The sequence below is a fragment of the Cupressus sempervirens genome, chromosome 7, assembly GCF_028749045.1.
Source record: "Cupressus sempervirens isolate cs-2001-9-10 chromosome 7, ASM2874904v1, whole genome shotgun sequence".
In the NCBI taxonomy this organism is placed as follows: domain Eukaryota; kingdom Viridiplantae; phylum Streptophyta; class Pinopsida; order Cupressales; family Cupressaceae; genus Cupressus; species Cupressus sempervirens.
In genome coordinates this window covers 625389702-625408382 of record NC_143124.1, presented here as the reverse complement: position 1 = coordinate 625408382, position 18681 = coordinate 625389702, and the positions used below count along the sequence as shown (strand labels likewise).

General features: G+C 38.8%; 1 protein-coding gene across 5 annotated transcripts in view; it reads right to left on the bottom strand.

Annotated features, from left to right (window-relative positions):
- Window positions 1-2186: 2186 nt before the first annotated feature.
- The window catches only part of LOC149548248 (uncharacterized), a 58197-nt gene continuing 41702 nt past the window's right edge, over window positions 2187-18681 (bottom strand). The window contains exon 2 of one of the 5 annotated variants that reach the window (XM_089792302.1): window positions 2187-2456. The gene's annotated coding sequence lies outside the window, so the exon portion shown is untranslated. Of the gene's footprint in view, window positions 2457-2478; window positions 2966-5654; window positions 6194-18681 lie in introns of those variants that run through there. The other 4 variants (XM_089792299.1, XM_089792300.1, XM_089792298.1 and 1 more) reach the window with 4 other exon arrangements.

The following is an 18681-nucleotide window of genomic DNA, read 5'->3' as shown; positions in this document are numbered from 1 at the left end:
TCCCTACTCGTACCTTATAATGGACTATTGAACTTAGGTCATCCAATATTATTGGTTCACTATCCCATTTGGAGAATGATGTAATAGGGGAGGTAAGGGTGTTGGCAATAATATTGTATTATGGGATGCATAAAGTTATTATGCATGGACAAGTAGGTTTGTTAAATAGGCTATTGCATTAGTGGTACAAATGTGTTTGTATTGAGTATGTTTAAGAAATTTGTTTATGTGAATTTCCTTTAAAAAATGGGATATGAGAATCATATAACATGTGACGTATTTAATATTAAAGCAAGAAGCATTGTATAGTTTACGTTTAACTTTTGTAGCTTATATTGTGTTTGTATTGAGTATGTTTAGGAAATTTGTTTATGTGAATTTTCTTTAAAAAATGGGATATGAGAATCATATAACATGTGACATATTTAATATTAAAGCAAGAAGCATTGTATACTTTATGTTTAAGTTTAACTTTTGTAGCTTATATTTATCTTTGGTCATATTTCTAAAAAATTTGAAATGTATTTTTTCCCTTACTTTTATCTCATGTTTACATTGTCAAAATGTCAAAATGTTTCAAAAGTGTTCAGATCTCTAAGAGTAAGAATGTAGATAATAGGTTTTAGAAGATCAAATAAAATTTCAAACTTAGTCAAATTTTAGTAATTGGCATGCCCCTATCAGTATTCTCTCTCATTCTATCTCCCCAAACTCTAGACCTATCTCTCTCCCTCTCTTCTCTCGCTTCTCTCTCCCATCTCTAGGTCTCTATTATTCTCTCCCTTGCTACCTCACATTTATTCCTTACCACCATCTCTTCCCCTACCTCACTCCCTCTATAGTCTCTTTTTTATTGTTTCACTCCTTTATTTCTCCATTTTCTCCATCACTACCTATTTGTCGTACCTTCTATCTTTCTCCATTCTCTCCATCACTACCTATCCCTCCTACCTTATATCCTCAACTATACATCTCTCCCTCTCTAACCTTTTTAGTTGACTATCTCTATCTCCCTCCTTTATTACTCATCTTTCTTTACTCTCTATCTGACCTTTATCTCTTCCCCTAGGTCTCTTATCCCTCTCTTCCTAAGCTCTAGAGCATTCACCTATATATCTATCCCCTTTCTAGATCTTTTCCTCCATCTCCACCACTTAAGCTACCTCTTTAACCCTATTTCTCTCTTTGGGGATGTCTCTCTCGCCTTTGTCATTCTACCTCTCCCCTCTCTAGGTCTATGAGTCACTCCCTACCTACCTCTCCCTCCCTCCCACCTTAGCCTTCTCTTTTTGTATGTTCTTCTCTCTCGTTTTATCTTTCCCTCTCCTCCTTTGTCTATTGCCTCCCCCCCCCTCGTATAGGGTGTAAGGAATTGCATGTAAGATATAGGGTTCAAGGTAGATGATTAATGGTATTGGGTTGAGGGTATAAAGAGTTGAGGGCAATGTGATACATCCCTAAATCTCTCTCCCCCTCCTCTTATCTCTCTCACAACTCTCCTACCCCTCTAGGTCTCTTTCTATCTCCCCTCCCTCATTATCCCCATCTCACTCACTTTGCTATTCTCTTATTCTCTCTCCATTGTCTAGATCATCACCACCCCTCCCACCCTTTCTCTCCCCTCTCTAGGTTTCTCCATCCCTCCATCTATCTATGCATACATGTCCCATTACCCACCTCTCTCCCCCTCACTCTATGTAATCCCTCTCACCATCTAGGTCTCTCCGCTTGCTTACCCCCTCTAGCTCTCTCACCTATCTATCACACCTATCTATTCATGCCATCTTGTTCTCTCCCTCCCTCTCCACCTCTCTCCCACCCTATTCAAGTTACCCCTTTATGAATTCTCTCCTCCTCATTCATAAATCACTTCTACACAACTTGTGCATCTAGTCTGCTGTCCTCTGAATCACAACTTGACTTACAAAGACTTTACTTAATGCTATATGTGAGGATCTTAACAAAAAGGGTTCAAGATATCTCATCATGCATTGTATTACCTCATCTTCATTGATATTTCAGATAATCACACCTCATAAACCCACATGATTACATATATTATGTCAAGTCCATTAACATCACTAACATTTCAGATGCTCACAAACATTGCTGAATACATGCACTATATGAAGCCCTTAACCTTATTGATATTTAAAGTACACAAGCACACTTGTTAAAACTTAAAAGACTGAAATATCACGGCTGTTAGCCATCTCATTTACTTTTGGAATATATAAAGAGTTCATCTGTAGATAAATATCTGTTGTTAAATCACATTCCTTATCCTATAGTGCAAAACATCAAACACAATCTATTGAGGCAGAGAAAATGACGAGCACCTGTGATCATTTCTGGTGCATTGAATTGTTCCAAGTACAACATTATTTAGCCGTACTGCTTGTAAAGGAGTGATGATTTGTGTGGTCTCTTTAAAAAAAAGGAATAAATATGACATTCTGCACCAACAAATTCAGTGTATAAAATTTCAAAAAATCTCCACTAGTTGCTCTATTTATCTTTTGAATTCTACAATATCATTTTGCTATTTCTTGAGACTACAAGAACATACTTTGTTTTGTACCAAATGCCTCTGTTGAGAAAAGGATTACATGATATAAATGAAAACTTAGTTCAGATATTCAATATACAAGCTATCTGACTCTATTTTAAGGTATTTTGGACACGCTTTTAATCGTCTCAACACCTATACAAAACTTGATGATAAGTAAACAATTGTTTTAAGAAACCTGTTAAAAACTGCTGACAAGCTCAGACTATTTCTGCTGTAGATCCTCCAAAGGAGAAACGAAGACAGCAACCGTGTCACTTGAAAGTGTAGGCTACGTTAACAATTTTATCATCATGAAAAGAAAAAAATGAGCATTCAAACACAGAAATAAGAATATAAGAGGACCACACGACAGTTTTGAACAATCTTTTAACATGCTCCAGGATTCATCTGCTACTGCATCCAAAAAACATCTATTAAGATTGTAAATACTAAATAGATTTTGAAAATCAAACTGAATGCAAAAAATAAAAGAAACCACAGAAGAATCTATATTTATTGGTTTCATTTCTATAATATCATTTTCTATTCTTGAGGCCACGAGAGCATATTTTATTTCGTGTCAAATGCCCGTGTGATGAGCATATAAATATAAAATATAAATGAAGACTTCGTTGAAATATTCAATAAACGAGAAAACTGAATCTATTTCAAAGTGTGCTGGCCTTTGTGCGTGTCAGAAAACCGCTACTTGATGATTACTAAATAATTCTTCTAAAGACCTGTTGAAAACTGCTGACAAACTTAAGACTATTTAATATTTTATACTGTAGACCCTTCAAAGAAGAGATGAAGGCAAAAACTTTGTCACTGTGTAGGCTCTGTTTTAAAAAAAATCATCATGAAAGCAAATCAAAGAGAGCGCATACATGGGAGGACATGACAAAAGTTACAAAATGATCCTTGCTTCAAGGGATCTAAAAATATATATATTTATATCATTCATGGATTCCGTAAATCAGGTAAGGATCAGTCAGGCGTCCTTGTGATTTCATTACTGCACATTGGAGAAATGTAACTACGAGACTTGTGAGGAAAGGGTTGTAACATTACTTGGAGCGATTTATTATGATGAATTACCTTGTTTTGATTGGCAGGAATTTGGCCCATCCTTTCTTCTATGGTTGAGCATTCATCTTAAACCTTCCCATCCTCCCCTTCATGATTAAAGAGAGTCTGCATCTTTTAAAAAGACTTCTAGAGAATCCAGTACTGCCTGGAATCCGCTTTTAGGTTCGTCCTCCACATTCAGCAAGGAACAGGCAGTGTCAGCGGGATAAACACAATGAGAGGACAATGGCTTCATATCAAACCTTCTTTAAGGAGGGTAAGAAGAAAACAACCATTTGGAATATTCTGCACAGTGGAGTATTAGCTTCTTTCCGCGAGTGAATAAATGGTTGTGTCATGTCCACTTTATCAAATGAATTTGCCAGACTTTGAAAAGCTAAGATTGTCTCTATGAAATAGTTTAGCTTCAAGTCTCTGAAGAAGGTATATTACAGTGGCCACCAGTCTCTGTGTAGGGTTTGAAAATCCATAAAGCAAGTAAAATAAAATTAAAAGAGAACAGACTGTTGCCTTTATCCAAGACAGTGAGAAATTCAAGAGGTACCAGTCTGGTTATCTACAGGAGTATCGCCCTCTGCCACAAGAAGAGGTGTATTTTCCTGATAAAATGTTTTTGTCTTGAAGGCCATTATAAATGTGTCTTCTCATACCACTTTCCACTACTAAAACATCTACGGAATGAGAATTTTGTCATTTTTCCTTTTTACCTTCAAATATCCATCAGACGTTATATTTTTGACATCTTGCTAAGCATAGCTGGTCTCCCCGTTCATTAAGACCTCAATTTCCAGCTATATCTGTTCGAGAAAGCAAAATTGTTTTACCTAGACCATGAATGGGGTTTGGGTCATTGATAATGTCTACACCAATATGGGTCAGTCAAGCCATAATAATGAATCTAATCCTTTCATATAAGAGGTAAGATCAAGATTCAATTTGCTATTTCTCTAGATTCTGAACCTAGAAGGATTGTAAATTCTAGTTAGTACCTAACCCCAGCTCTGGCCCTATGAATACTAAATTTGTCGACGACATCACTCAATGTGCCAAGGAACCAATCTCTAAGAACACACTGAAGAGACCATTGGGGTAACATCCAAGGACATAGCAAAGGAGGAAACTGATCAGGGAAATAGAGAAAATGATAGAAATGACGAGAAAAGCTGCACTAATTATATAGGTACAAAATCCATAACTAGGACCTTGGAAGATAATTTGGTTTATACTAGCATTTTAAAATAATTTAAAAATGAAAATGATAGATTAAAGGGGAGAATTTCCATACTCAAACAAATCTAAGCTGAAGAGTCCGAAGTTGATATATGTATTAGGCTCTCAGTAAAGAAATTGGAGAACAGAAAAATCTCTAGCCTGATGTTTGGTGATTTCACTGGCCTCAAAGAGAGAATGGAGCATGTGAACAAGAAAAAGGATGAGATGTTGTCTTCACTAATGCATATTGTTTGGCTCAATAAGACAACCATAAAAGCTCAGCAGCCAGCATTGCAATGTTGCCTGAAAGCATGTTTGGGAGAACCCCTGATGCAAGGAGAGGACCCATGCAAAAAGAATCATTTCAAACTTTCATAGAATAAATAAGATGTTATCAAGGTTGATAGAGGAACACCTTGGCTTAAAAGTTATGTCTGTGCTGTTGTTTGGTTGGTTTTTTGCTGCTGACTTGTGGGCACTTTCAAAAACCCACATTTACCCATTATATCCAAGAAAAACCATTTAAGAAAGAGTAGCATACATGAAGCATAACATCCACATACCGCCAATGCCTGCATAACATTACCATCATATTGCAGCTTCCTTAAGCAAAAGTTCAAGTGTGATATTTAAAACATCATTTAGTGCTGATTAAGTTTAAGATGGAATCTCTTCAATGCATCTAATACATGATCACAGAACAATGAATTAGACCTTGTTCGAATAAAGTAGGACGAGTCAAGTTCACTATTTTGGAGAGGGAAAATGATAAAGATTTCTAAAATAGTTTGTGACAAATAAATTTTAACCAGAACTAGCTCACATCTTATAGAACCATTTTGATTTGGTCAGTGGAATCCTACAAACCCAGAAACAAGAGATGGGCAGTCGCGATAGCATGACTTTAAGTTAAATAATATGATACTAATGTATACATGACAGGACCTTAATAAAGCGCACAACTCTTGAAACCACCATGCCACCATTTTGCACTTGTCGAAGGCTCTATATTTGGATGTTTTCTGCTCTGAAAATTCAATTTGCATAATGTTCAAAGTCTAGACGATATAATTGACAATTTGACACTTTAAATAATCAAGGTTGATATATTTTTAAGAAATACAAAGTCTAACTGTCTTCCTCCACTGCACAATTAAATTTTACGCTGTTCAAACCGGGTATCCCTTTGTTCGAATGTCCACTTGATTCAGATTAAAAATCAAAGAGCATTTGGAGTTGATCTGTCAACATTGGACCTTTGGGAATCAACCAAACAGCCAGCCATATGACATTTTGCTTTGCAGTTCCGTGATGCTACCTGCTGGTGCTTCAAATTATTATCTGCAGCTCAATCAAGTATAATCTCAATTCTCAAACATACTTAAACAGCGCTTATGGCTATATCTTATAGGCCAAGTTTGTGTCAAAACAGCATCATACTACACATTACAGTAATGATACTCTGGTTATACAAAGAATGGGTAATAACCATCCCCACTAGTTATTTTCATGTGCTCATCTAAACTTTTTAAACACATTCCATGCAAGAACCACAATATATACACCAAATAGGGAAGCCTTAGCTGCCACTTTGCATAACGTTTATTTAGCTAGGACAGTGCAAACTCTCCCCCAAAACCTTGTAGGTCATAGTGTAGAAGGCCTACATGGCAAAGAATTAGTAACCTAAGAGGCTTTAGAGAAGCAGTGTGGTAGGATCTATACTTAACATCATTCTAGGTTCAAGAATCAAGGATACAAAATTCCAACGCAAAAGAGAACAGACTTTGCACACCTTCCACCCAGGCCTCCATGGTAATGACTCCACTGTCAACAAGACTCGTAGATGAATATAGATGAGAAGACTTAGACCATCAAGCCAAGTTAGCATGTCATTTTGCAACAATCTTAGAATTGAGTCAATTATACGAATTCAAAGACCTATTTCGCATTGTGTGATCACCACCATGCATCTATGGTGGAGCTCGCAAAAGAGATGTCAATGGTTACATTTATTACCAGCAACAAACAGATAGTGATACAAGAACCTCGTTGGGCAATCATCTGATTATTTAGGAATTTACAGATGTGTTCCAAAGTAAGCTGCCAATATTGTCTCCTTCAAAAGATTATTTTCATATTGACCAAGAACATAACTGATTTCAAACACATTATAAGATGACTATTCATGAGCTCAGCGAAATCAAGCTCCAATTAGAGAAACTTCTTAAAAAAACCTCATCCTTCCTAGTTCTTTTCCTGGGGGGGGGGGGAGCCTATATCATAGCCCAAATCCCTTCAATTTTCCCTAAAGCAGTTTAGTTAGGAATTAGCATAGAAGCCATTTTTTTATTTCAAAGTCTTCAATTGATAAACAATAACTATTTATTAAACATTCAATGACTAAAATAATAATGTTTGGATAATCTATTGAATGATTGGTTGTGTATTCATGTGTTTCAATTTATCTAATAAACAAAAAGATACTTGTTTAATGAGTTGAGAAAAACCCTTCATGAATCTCCTGTGATAATTGCACAATCCAAGAAAGCCTCTCCAGTGTGACACATCCTTTGGTAGGAGCCAATCAAGAATGTCCCAGATCACCTTTGGAACCCAAAACTCACAATTAGATGCTTTAGCTCATAATGACTGATCTTCCATTATACCCAAGACCTCATCAATGTGCAAAAGGTAGTCCTCCTAACTTTTGTTGTCAATATATCATCAAAGAACACAAGCACAAACTAGCAAATTTGCCTTTTGAACACAGGTTCATTTGTTGATTACGAAGAGCATGACTAGAAATTCATAGTATCCATAGTGACATTTGAAGGTTTTTGTATTTATATCATCTTCCCTCATTCTGATTTGATGATGTCCAAATTGAAAGTCAATCTTGGACGAGCAAAATTTCCCATGAAATTCATTAATAAGTTGATCGATCATGGGCAGTAAACACTGGTTCTTAAATATTTTCTTATCGTGTCCGGTAATCCATACACGTTCTCATGATGCCATCATTCTTCTGGACCAGCACTATGCTTGAACTAGGCCTAATATGCCCCATATCAAGCAATTTTTGAATGGTCTTTTGTATTTCCTCTTTGTGCCTCTTAGGGTAAAAATAGGCAGTAGTAATCATAGATTTAGCTCCCTCTTTGAGCTCAATCACATGCTTAAATCCTCTATCTAGTGGCCTATCTAGAGGAATGTCCCTAAAACCACAATACACTAGCCAAGAATAGGCTGAAAAACCACATAATGTCTTTTTTCTATCCGAAGGATCCTTAAGAGAAATGAAGCATTCTACTGCCCAAGCAACATCACCCTATCATAAAAATCTTGTCCATCCTCTTGGCTTTAACAATCCTAGGTGCACCATGGAGACTAACCTTTTAACCAGCTTCTCTAAATTTCAACTTCCATGCATCGAGAATTCTATGAATACTTTCCCAATGAGTGTGACCATTGAATCCCCAAAATAGCATTAATATCATTGATATCAATCACATAGAAATCATTTTTAATTGTATAATTGTCCAAGGCATATAATGGTAAACCTATCTGCAACCATCACAGCAAACCCCTCAAAGTCCACCTAAATGCTGCCCTTGGCCATCAAGGCCTCAACAATGAAACTATGGATTGTCTCACTGCCTACCAAAATGGAAACTTGCTACCCCTGTAAGACTCCTCACCTAAAGAAGAAATATATTTTAGAGTAGCTAAAAATGTAGCGACAATATCTTCCTTTAACACCCCCTAAACGGTTCTCCTATGTATCAACCTGTTCTTCTAAGTCAATCTACTCACTGCTTACTCCCTTTTCCACATACTCTTCTCCCTATCTAAAACCACCTCGATGTTGTCAGGTAATTGGGTAGTTAAAACAATTTTGTGTAACTGAGGGAAGTTACAGATGCAGCGGTTTGCCTTGCGCCCCCTCAACTACTATGTGTACTAGTCTCCATCACAAGTAAAGACATGTTATGTCATGTTATATTGAGTTATGTTATGAGTAAAAATCATTGGATGTAATCTAGTACTTGATGATTTATGAATATTAAGCATTCCTGAGTTCTCTATATTTTTGTGTTTAAAACTTTACTTCTGCATTTATGTACTAAAGCCCTATTAACTCCTGAGGGGAAAACATTTGGCACCGTTGCCAACTGAATTTGGGAAAAGCAATGCAGCGAATGGTATATGCAGAATAAATGGGAATACTTGTATTGGAGAATATCAGAATTAATGAAGACAGAGTAACCAAGTTGTTCAAAGGTGAGCACGTTCTCACGGAAAACTTCCAAATACATTTTTGAGCAATGATTGAAACATTCGTATGAAGAGAAGTCGTACGCACAAAAGTTCATGAGGACACCATTTGGGACACCTTGAACATGAGTCTCCCCACAAACAGACTCTTGCACCAATTTCCCCGATTGTTCGCGCAAGAATTCTTTGCACAAGCAAGGCAAAGGGAGGAAACTGAGAGGGAGCAACACCGACAACAAACCTTGAGAAATTGTGTCGAACGTAACCATCGAGAAGAGAAACAAGATGAGACCCAACGGAGGTCCAACCCATGAGCCTTAGGCCTTGGGAGTGTTGAAGGAAAAGAGCACTTGTAACTCTGAAACAATTGCATAGACGACCCATGATGTACAGAGATTATAAATAAATGAAAAAAGTTCTTTGTTATTTATGATGTTTTCTTGGAAATGATGCCAAACCAATTAAATAAGGATAGAAATAAACAAGAACAAAATGATGTTGTACACGCCACACATCAGGCTTTAATCGTCGTGCAACAAGTCAAATGGAGGCAAAGGCTCCGGCAACTCACTGAAGGGGACTACAGTGGTGTCACGGAGGGTGACCATGGTGCCACGAGAGGTGCAATGACCTATGGGGGACACAGGTCACCTACCTGTCCGTGGGTGAGAAGCAACGAGAAGTTAATTGAGGAAACACGATAAAGGTTGAATTGAATTGAGGAGACGAGGGAAGAGCTCATAAGTTTCTCTCGTATGCCCTAGGTGGAGAACCGAAGCGGGAGTGAAGAGCTAACTAGCGCAATCGAAAGTGACGAAGAAGAACGAGCACGGGGTAACCAAGACACTCTATCCATTCTTTGCATGCCAAACGAGCGAATACAACCGGTTGCTTGGAACTCTATCTTGAACTCTACCACACCACAGTTCAGCACAAGCATTGCAGGTGCGCAGGAGCAGACATATACCCCGTACAAGACACAACTGAGATAGCCGATAGCACAACCGGTGGCACAATCAGCAATCATGGCTGTGGACAAACAAAAGTTGCCCAAATTCATGGGCCAAGCAAAAGAGGATTTGGTATGCCACTGCCAAACATGTGAAACCATCTGAACTCCCAACAGGGTCACCGACCAAAACAAATGGGTTTGATAGTTCCCTGCTACGTTAAGGGAAGCAGCCACTGATTGGTACTCAGGCATAGATAAAACCAATCTGATAACTTGGGCTGAATTGAAAAAGGAATTTCAGAAGAATTCAAACTATTGCAAGATGAGAATGAGATACTCACAAAAATTTAGTGTACCAAGCAAGGGCAAAGTGAGTTCCTTGGCAAGATGGAGTGTGCACTAGCGGATGAACTCAAAAAGCAATGGTTCATTGAGGGCCTAAAGACATCCCTCCCGAGGAATACGAAGATCGTACCTCCGACTTCGTATGACAACATCTATAACCAGGCCATGGACTTAGAAAGTGAATACAAACTCTAAGAAGGCTAGTAAGTCATCGTGACTCCTTCAACAGAAGCAGCAACGAGGAAGCAAGTAAGAAAGTACACACCCTACAAAAACCTTTAGCAAATGAAGGAACTAAAGGCAACCAAAGGAAGGTCGAGCAAAAATGAAGAGGACAAAGTATGGTGTACAGACTGCAAAGAGGCTAGACACACAAAGGGTTCGTGTCTTAAGAAATCCTTCTGCGACATCTGCCAGGTTATGGGACATTCTACTATAGAATGTACCTATAACATGAGGACCAGAAACCAGCAAGTACTATTCACACAAGAAGAACCCTCTACGTTTGGATCAAGCAACTAACAGAATAACAATAATGCCACTTCTAGCGAATATAGAAACAATTGGCAGGAAGGCCAAGGGAACAACAACAATAACAATACCCTCCATCGTATCCAATATGATGCAACAGGGAGGCCCATGATATAGTGCAGTAATTGCAACCAATGCAAACATTTTCCCCTTGATTGCCAGAAAGAAGATACCCCACAAATATTGTGCAAATGGTGTGAGTTTGGAGATCAAGAAGACACAAATTGCCCGAATCCAAGCATTTAAAAACCTTCTCCATGTTGAAGGGAGGAGCCAGGAGAGAGAAGTTTTGGCGATTACACGTGTAAAAGCAAAGAAGGCTATGTATTCAAATCCTCGTATGGAAAAGCAAAGGGCCCTGGAAGATAAAGAGGAGATTGAGAAACTATCACAAGCCCGCAAAGAGTCAAAAGATACTGTTGGAAACTCTATTCGAGCAACGGCAAAACAAAACATTCTAAGGCAAGTGATGCAGCCAAAAGTTCTAGTGAAGGTCAAGGACCTACTGGAATCAATGCCCCACCTCCGTACAACCCATCCTAAACAATCTAATGTCCAGAACAAGTACTCTCGAACGGATAGAGGCTTTCAGCAGTTTGGCAGTAGATCCAACGATACAGTGAATAGTAGGAGACATCCTATCGTGGTGGAGATGGGCATCTTAGGCACCATCCTCAAAGATATGATCGTTGATGGTGGGTTAGGAGTGAATGTCCTGTCGGAAGAGACTTTAAAGAGTCTCTAGAAGCCAACTTTATGGCCACCGACTTTCAATCTTTAGGGACTAACCAACACGGTATCAAGCCCCTCGAGACTCTAATGGCACAAAATTTAACAATTGGTACGCAACCATTCACCTTAGACTTCATAGTGATTCCCCTCCAACGGAAGGGATACGACGCCAACTTAGGAAGAGGATGATTGGTGATGGCTAAAGTGAATCATAACTGGAAAAAGAACACTGCCGTTTGAGAAGGGAGGAAGCAAGTACGTGATTGGCTTGAGAACCCAAATGGTTGGCAAAGAGATGGCATCCTCCTCAAACTCTGAATCCAATGAAGGAGTAGACAAAGGGAGGAAAGGCATTGAACTCAATGGCGAAGGGGTATTAGAATTGAGGGAGTTCTCTTGAGACGATGCAGATTCTATGGATGGGCTATTTCATTGGTACATGGGCGATTATGAAATATTTACACCATCATGCAATGTGTTGGAGATCGCGAAGGAGAACAAATCCCCTCAAGAGTACACGGAATACAAGGTGAGGCAAAAGTTGGAGACAGCCCTGCCCACCAATTTCTTAAGGGAGAAACTATTAAAATATCAAGAGGCCAAGTTGTAGGAAGCAAATCTGGGAGATAAGCACAATTCGAAGACTATTGTGATAGGGGATGACTAGGACCCTGTACTAAAGATTGTCGCATTTAAAATATTTATGGAGTACAAGGATGTATTCGCTTGGACATATAAAAGATTTGAAGGGTGTACCTCCAGAGTTATGCATACACCAAATTCCCCTCGTGCCCGGAGCCCAACCTATGCACAAGAGGTCGTACAAGATGAAAAAAAACTATGTTGCAAGAGTGAACATGGAGATTGAACGAATGTTGGAGGCAGGCATCATCTTCTGAGTTGAGACAAGCCAATGAGTTCTCCCATTGTCATCTCTTTGAAGAAGCAAGCGAACCAAACGTGCATTTGAGTGGATTTTTGATGCCTCAATGTGGTTACCGTCAAAGACCCGTTTCCTGTTCTGTTCACTAACAACATTCTAGAAGAAATGGCAAGTCATGAAATATACTCATTTATGATGGGTTATCTGGGTACAACCAAATTTCCATTGCAGAGGACAAATTGAAAACAAATTTCTTAGTGGAAGATGGTGTGTATAGATACAACTGTATGCCCTTCGGCCTCTACAATGCACCCATGACTTTTCAGTGGATCATCCTACACATCTTTGATAAGATGTTAGCAGGAAACTTTACAACATTCTTGGATGACTGGTCAGTATTCAGTGAGCAAGACACGCATATTGCAGCTCTGGGGGAGTGCATGGAGTGGTGTCGGTGAGCTCACCTTGCCCTTAACCCGAAGAAGTGTTGTAGGGAAAGTTATTTGGGCATGTTGTTTGTAAAGTTGGACTAAAGAATGACTTGGACAAAGTAAGGTTGAATGTTAAAATGAAGGCCACTACAGCTATGAGTGGAGTCAAATAATTCCTTGCTCATATTGGAACTTCGCACGGATATCCCACCCATTGGACAAACTCACAAGGAAAGGGGAGTGTGGGAAAAGTAACAAGCAGAAACTTTTGAAGAATTAAACACAAGATTGATAGGTGCTCCCTCTCTCGCATTCCCAAATTGGGATAAGGAGTTTCATGTAAACATAGATGTGTCAAACTACGCCATCAGGGCTACTTTGGCTCAAGAAGAGGTGCACGGATTGGATCATCCAATATACTTTGCAAGTTGGTTGTTATCCAACGCGGAGAAGAATTATAGCACTACCGAAAGGCAAATCCTCAGAATGGTGTATTCGGTACAGAAGTTCTAGTACTACCTGTTGACCAACTCATTCACTTTCTATGTAGATCACCAAGCCCTCATGTACTTGGACAATAAGCCCATCATCCAGGGGAGAGTCAATTGTTGGCTTCTGCTACTTAAAGAATTTACGTTCAACATCATGGTATGGCCAAGGCATAGCCACGTGATTGTGGATCAATTGTCACGGATCAAGTCGAGCGAGCTACCTGTGGGAGTAAACGATGATTTCCTCGACGCACATTTGTTTCATAGTGTCATACTTCTCTCATGGTACACCAGTATCAAGGAGCAACTATCCACGGCCCAATTCCCCCAAGATTTGCCTCCAAGAGAACGAAGGAAGTTGGTTCTAAAGAGAAAAACCTTTCAATTAATTAACGGATTACTCTACAAATGGGAGCAAACCAAGTATTAAGACGATGAATGGTGGAAGAAGAAATACCAGCAGTGCTCTAAGAAGCCCATGAAGGACCAGCAAGCGAACACATGGGTCCTGACACCATAGCGAGGAAAGTGCTCTTAGCGGGCTTGTGGTAGCTGACATTGCACGACGATGCATGAGAATGGGTTGTCAAGTGTGACGCTTGTCAACGATCGGGGAAGCCTCTCAAACAAGACTTCAAGACGCTCAACCCGTCAAACACTCACAAACTATTTGAAAGGTGGAGGTTAGACTTTGTCGGACCCCTACGGATTAGTCGGGCCAAAAGGTATTGGTATATTGTGGCAGCCACAGAATACTTAACAAAATGTGTAGAAGCACGAGCATTGCCTGACAACTCTACATTAAGCACGGCTAAGTTCATTTACAAATAGATCATAACTCGGTATGGAATCCCAATCCAACTGACAAGTGACAGGGGTGGGCACTTTATGAATCATGTTATCAAGTTGCCCACTACCGAATTCAAGATTTTCCATATGCTATCAAGTTCGTACTACTCTCAGGCGAATGGGCAAGCAAAGTCAACTAACAAGATTTTGGTCGGAGTTATTTTTAAGTCATGCAGAGTCGAGGGCAAAGACTAGGAGGAAAAATTACCCTATGTGTTGTGGGCCTACCGTACCTCATACGAGGTGACCATAGGGCACAAACCATTCCGACTGATGTACGGGCAAGAACTATGGTGATGACAGAGTTCATGGTACTTGTTATCTCTAAAAGTTGCACCATTGACTGAGTTCTAAAACTTAAGTCACTTTGATAAACATGGAAATACTCTTGGGTCTATGGGTTGCCCAAAATTGGAATAAATCTTCGGATTCTAGGCCGGCTCCTATGAGATGCTTTCACCTTAAGCTTCTAAACTTAAACTTTTTAGGAAAAGGGATAGGAGAATAATAGAAATGAAATCTAAAACTATAGTGATGCACCAAAATGCATCCTATGATATTAAGTAATACTAAAACACTCTGAACATCAATAATAACAGTACTAAACTTGCACAACTGGTCATGCATGTACATCAATATTTTATAGAAATGTCTGATAATCTAGACACAATCTATAACTTATACATAGTTATCACTGAAAAGTTATGAATCAGTGAGACAAAATTGAAGGAAAATTAGACTTTTCACTAGAAATTTGATCTAATCACACTTATACACAATTCTGCAAATTACAATAAGGTAATAAATACTATCAAAAATTATTTCTACGATCACTTTTGTATATATCATAAGAATGAGTTACAAGAGTATGCTAGAAAATGAAGAAAAGGACTGAAAAATAGTCACAAAGTCTCCTGAATCTGCATAAACCAGAACTGATTTGGAAATGAGCCTTAAGCTCATATTTATAGCTCCAACCAACTCCATCTCGGAGATAACAACTTCTTGGTCGGATTTGGTCAATCAGGCCACTTTTTGGTCCCCTCAAAGCACTTAAAAAAGGTGCAATAGTGCTGGAGAAGTCATACCCCATCAGCTTTATCATAATAAGCCTTTGAAAAATGAACTCCACTCAACTGCAACCATCTCGAATGACCTTACAAAGCACAAAGGTTTGTCTTACCTCATAATGTACTCTACAATAACTCCACTTAGGACTGTCCTCTTATCTTGGCCAAAGAATGCATATTTGTCTCATTCCCTTAAAACAAATCATAAAGGCACAACTCCACTCAACAAAGCAAAACTCCACTTAGAAAAGTAGAAGTTCACTCATGAAAGTAAAACTCCACTTAGAAAAGTAGAACTCCACTTAGCTCAGCCTTATCCCCATGGCAACAATACCCTTACTGCATCTATATATTCAGAAACTCTACTTGCTTGAGGGTGTAGGTGAAAATATGCTAAAAGTACCGAATTTGTGGATAGCTATTGACAATACGCTTGGCAACATGGAGAGCTTAAGGAAGAGACTTTATGCCTTCAACAAATTAGACGAGAAGAGGGCATTGGTGCAATGGGGGACCGATGTGGAACAACAGCAAAAGAACTTTTGGCATGATAAGCATCTTTGGCACATGAGGTTCCAACGGGGCCAGTTAGTCTTGAAGTTTAATGGACAGAACAAGATCAAGCCGGGAAATTCAAAGTGAAGTGGCTCGGACCGTATAATTTTTGAGAGGGTGGAGCCAACAGATTAATCAAGTTGTGGACATTCGACGGCCAAGAAGTCTCCGATGTTGGCTAAAGATCTATCATCAGAGGTGCAAGGACCCACCAAGGCTGGATAACTTAGACTTAGGGAGGACTTAAAAAATAAAATGGAAATGAAAAATGGAAAAAAAGAGAAGGAAATTTTTTGAAAAAAATATAGAGTAAAATAAATAAAATGGAGAACAAATGGGTATATTCATAAAGGAAAAAGTATAGAACTTTCGTAAGCATTCGATAACTTAGAGAATGGATAGAAGACAATTTATAAAAGTGGCAAGTCTATAAGCCCGCAGAAGGACAATGGTAGCAAGTCTATAAGCTACTAGGAGGAAAGTGTTCCACGGGGAAAGGGAGACCCCGCAAATATAACAAGAGGGAAATGCGGAAAAGGCACAATTAATGTTCTCTGGATGGCATAAGAAACCCATGGAAACACTAAGACCCATGGAAAAGAAAGAGCCTGCGAGCAAGTGCACAAGGAGCCCTGCGAACACAAAAGCACGACGGAAAGACAAACTCCCCATGGAAAAAGCACAACAAAGCCCGAGCCGTGGACATGCAAGCACAATGAAACTAGAGTCAGTGGAAGCTAGAGCAATCCAAGTTCACGAAGAAGCAAGGGAGTTCTGCAAGTAGAAGAGAATCCCCGAGGAGAGCTAAGTTTCTCACGGTTAGTTGGAAGAAAGTTCCCACAGAAAGCTAAGAGCCCGCCCACAGAATACAATAAGGAGGAACCGTGGACATTGGAAAAGACCTCCATGGAAATAAGAAAGGCCGCGGAGGACAAGACAAGCCCACAAGCATCCACGAAAGGTATTAGAAGCAATAACTTGTGAAGAAATAAAGTGTAAGGTTTTGCGGGGTAGAGGAATAATCAAGGCCCCAACAGATATACGTCAACGAGCCTTGTCGGCCTAAAGCACATATATTAAGAAATATATTAGTAAGAATGGAGGAACCAACGAAGTCATCATCTGTGGGCAACCATAGAACCAACGAAGGCCATTGATAGAGGACCTTTGTGTGATCATCTGTGGGCAACCTCTACATGATCGATAAGGAATACAAATTTGTAGGTTGTGGGGAAGATTGCATCCATTGGAGGAACACATAGAAGAGGTACTCCATTCATGAGCAACTATCGAAGGGAAAAAGCATCGACCGTACAACAAGGAAATTTGGAATGAACCGTACAAGCCTAACTATTTTTCACATGAAAGACAAAACAAGAAACCGTTACATCATGCATTCAACGGGAAAGAGGTGCTAGAAAGCTCACTTAGAATTAGCAAATTCAAGCATGGACAAGAAAGCAAAATTCTACCTTCTAGAGTCTGTATTGAAGGTCAAACAGATGAACCGACTTCCAATAGTAGGAAAAAGGTCTGGTCCAAGATTCAACAAACTTCTCAAAATGAAGAAGTCGTGCATCTCATAGTACAATTCGAAGGACTCAATGGACTTGAGATCCGGTAGTGGTGGCAAGAAACACCTAAAACAGATGAGGTAAAGTAGTTATTGCGACGGACAGGAGTGCATTGGGCTATTCAAATGCCCTTATTTCCTATTCGAACTTTTGAGAATATTTTACAGCTGATGATTCAAGCATTCGATGAGCACACTAGGAAAAGTACATTCAAATATCGGAAACCTCCTATTACTTTATTTCCTTCAAAGCTGCAAACTTCACAAGGGTGTTTGGTATTTCGAGAAGGACTAGATGCAAACTAGAAATGAAGAACCGAAAGCTAGCACAGGAACGGAAAGAGTTCTGGACCAAGATGATTGCTCATAAACTCACCCCTTTAAAGTTCGATTCCATAGTAAAGGTTATGTTGGTTCCCAAAACCACAGATTGGAATCCTACAAGCCTTGCCTGCTTGATGTTGGGATATCCAACCGGTTAAGGCCAACTTGACGAGATTGATCAATGTGATCCAAATCCCCTGTGCTTCCGGCTCTACAAAACCAAGGCGGGTGTACCTAATCCTGGACAACAACCTTAAGTCCAAGATGCTTAAAGCAGATTGGTTAAAATGCGAAAGCTTTCAAAATAGCAAGAATTATTGAAAACTTCAAACTTTGCAATTTGTGAATAAATGATTGTATAAATGTGATAATGTTTTTAATAAATAATAAGTATAGATTAATGCAACAAATGAATATATTATTTCTTCAATGGAAAGAAATGAAACAGTTGCTAGCATATGGATTATAAATTAAGAGTAAAAGACCAGTGCTTAATTAAATGGGCAATCAAAGTCAATATTATAAGTTGAGACGTACAACTTTATAAAGTTTAATATATTTAAACTATAAATAATTTTAATAATTTTGATGTGACGGATCAATTATATAAATGCAATTTAAACTAGTCTAAAATGCACTTTAACTCTTGCATTGACAAATTGGACATAAATACAAAAATAATTAAATATTTCACAATATTTATGTTTATCTAATTTAAAATGCAATAATGACCCAGTCCACTTATCTGAATATTAAAATATTTATAAAAAATAATAAAAAACATTTATAAAGGACACAACTTATTAATAATAAAC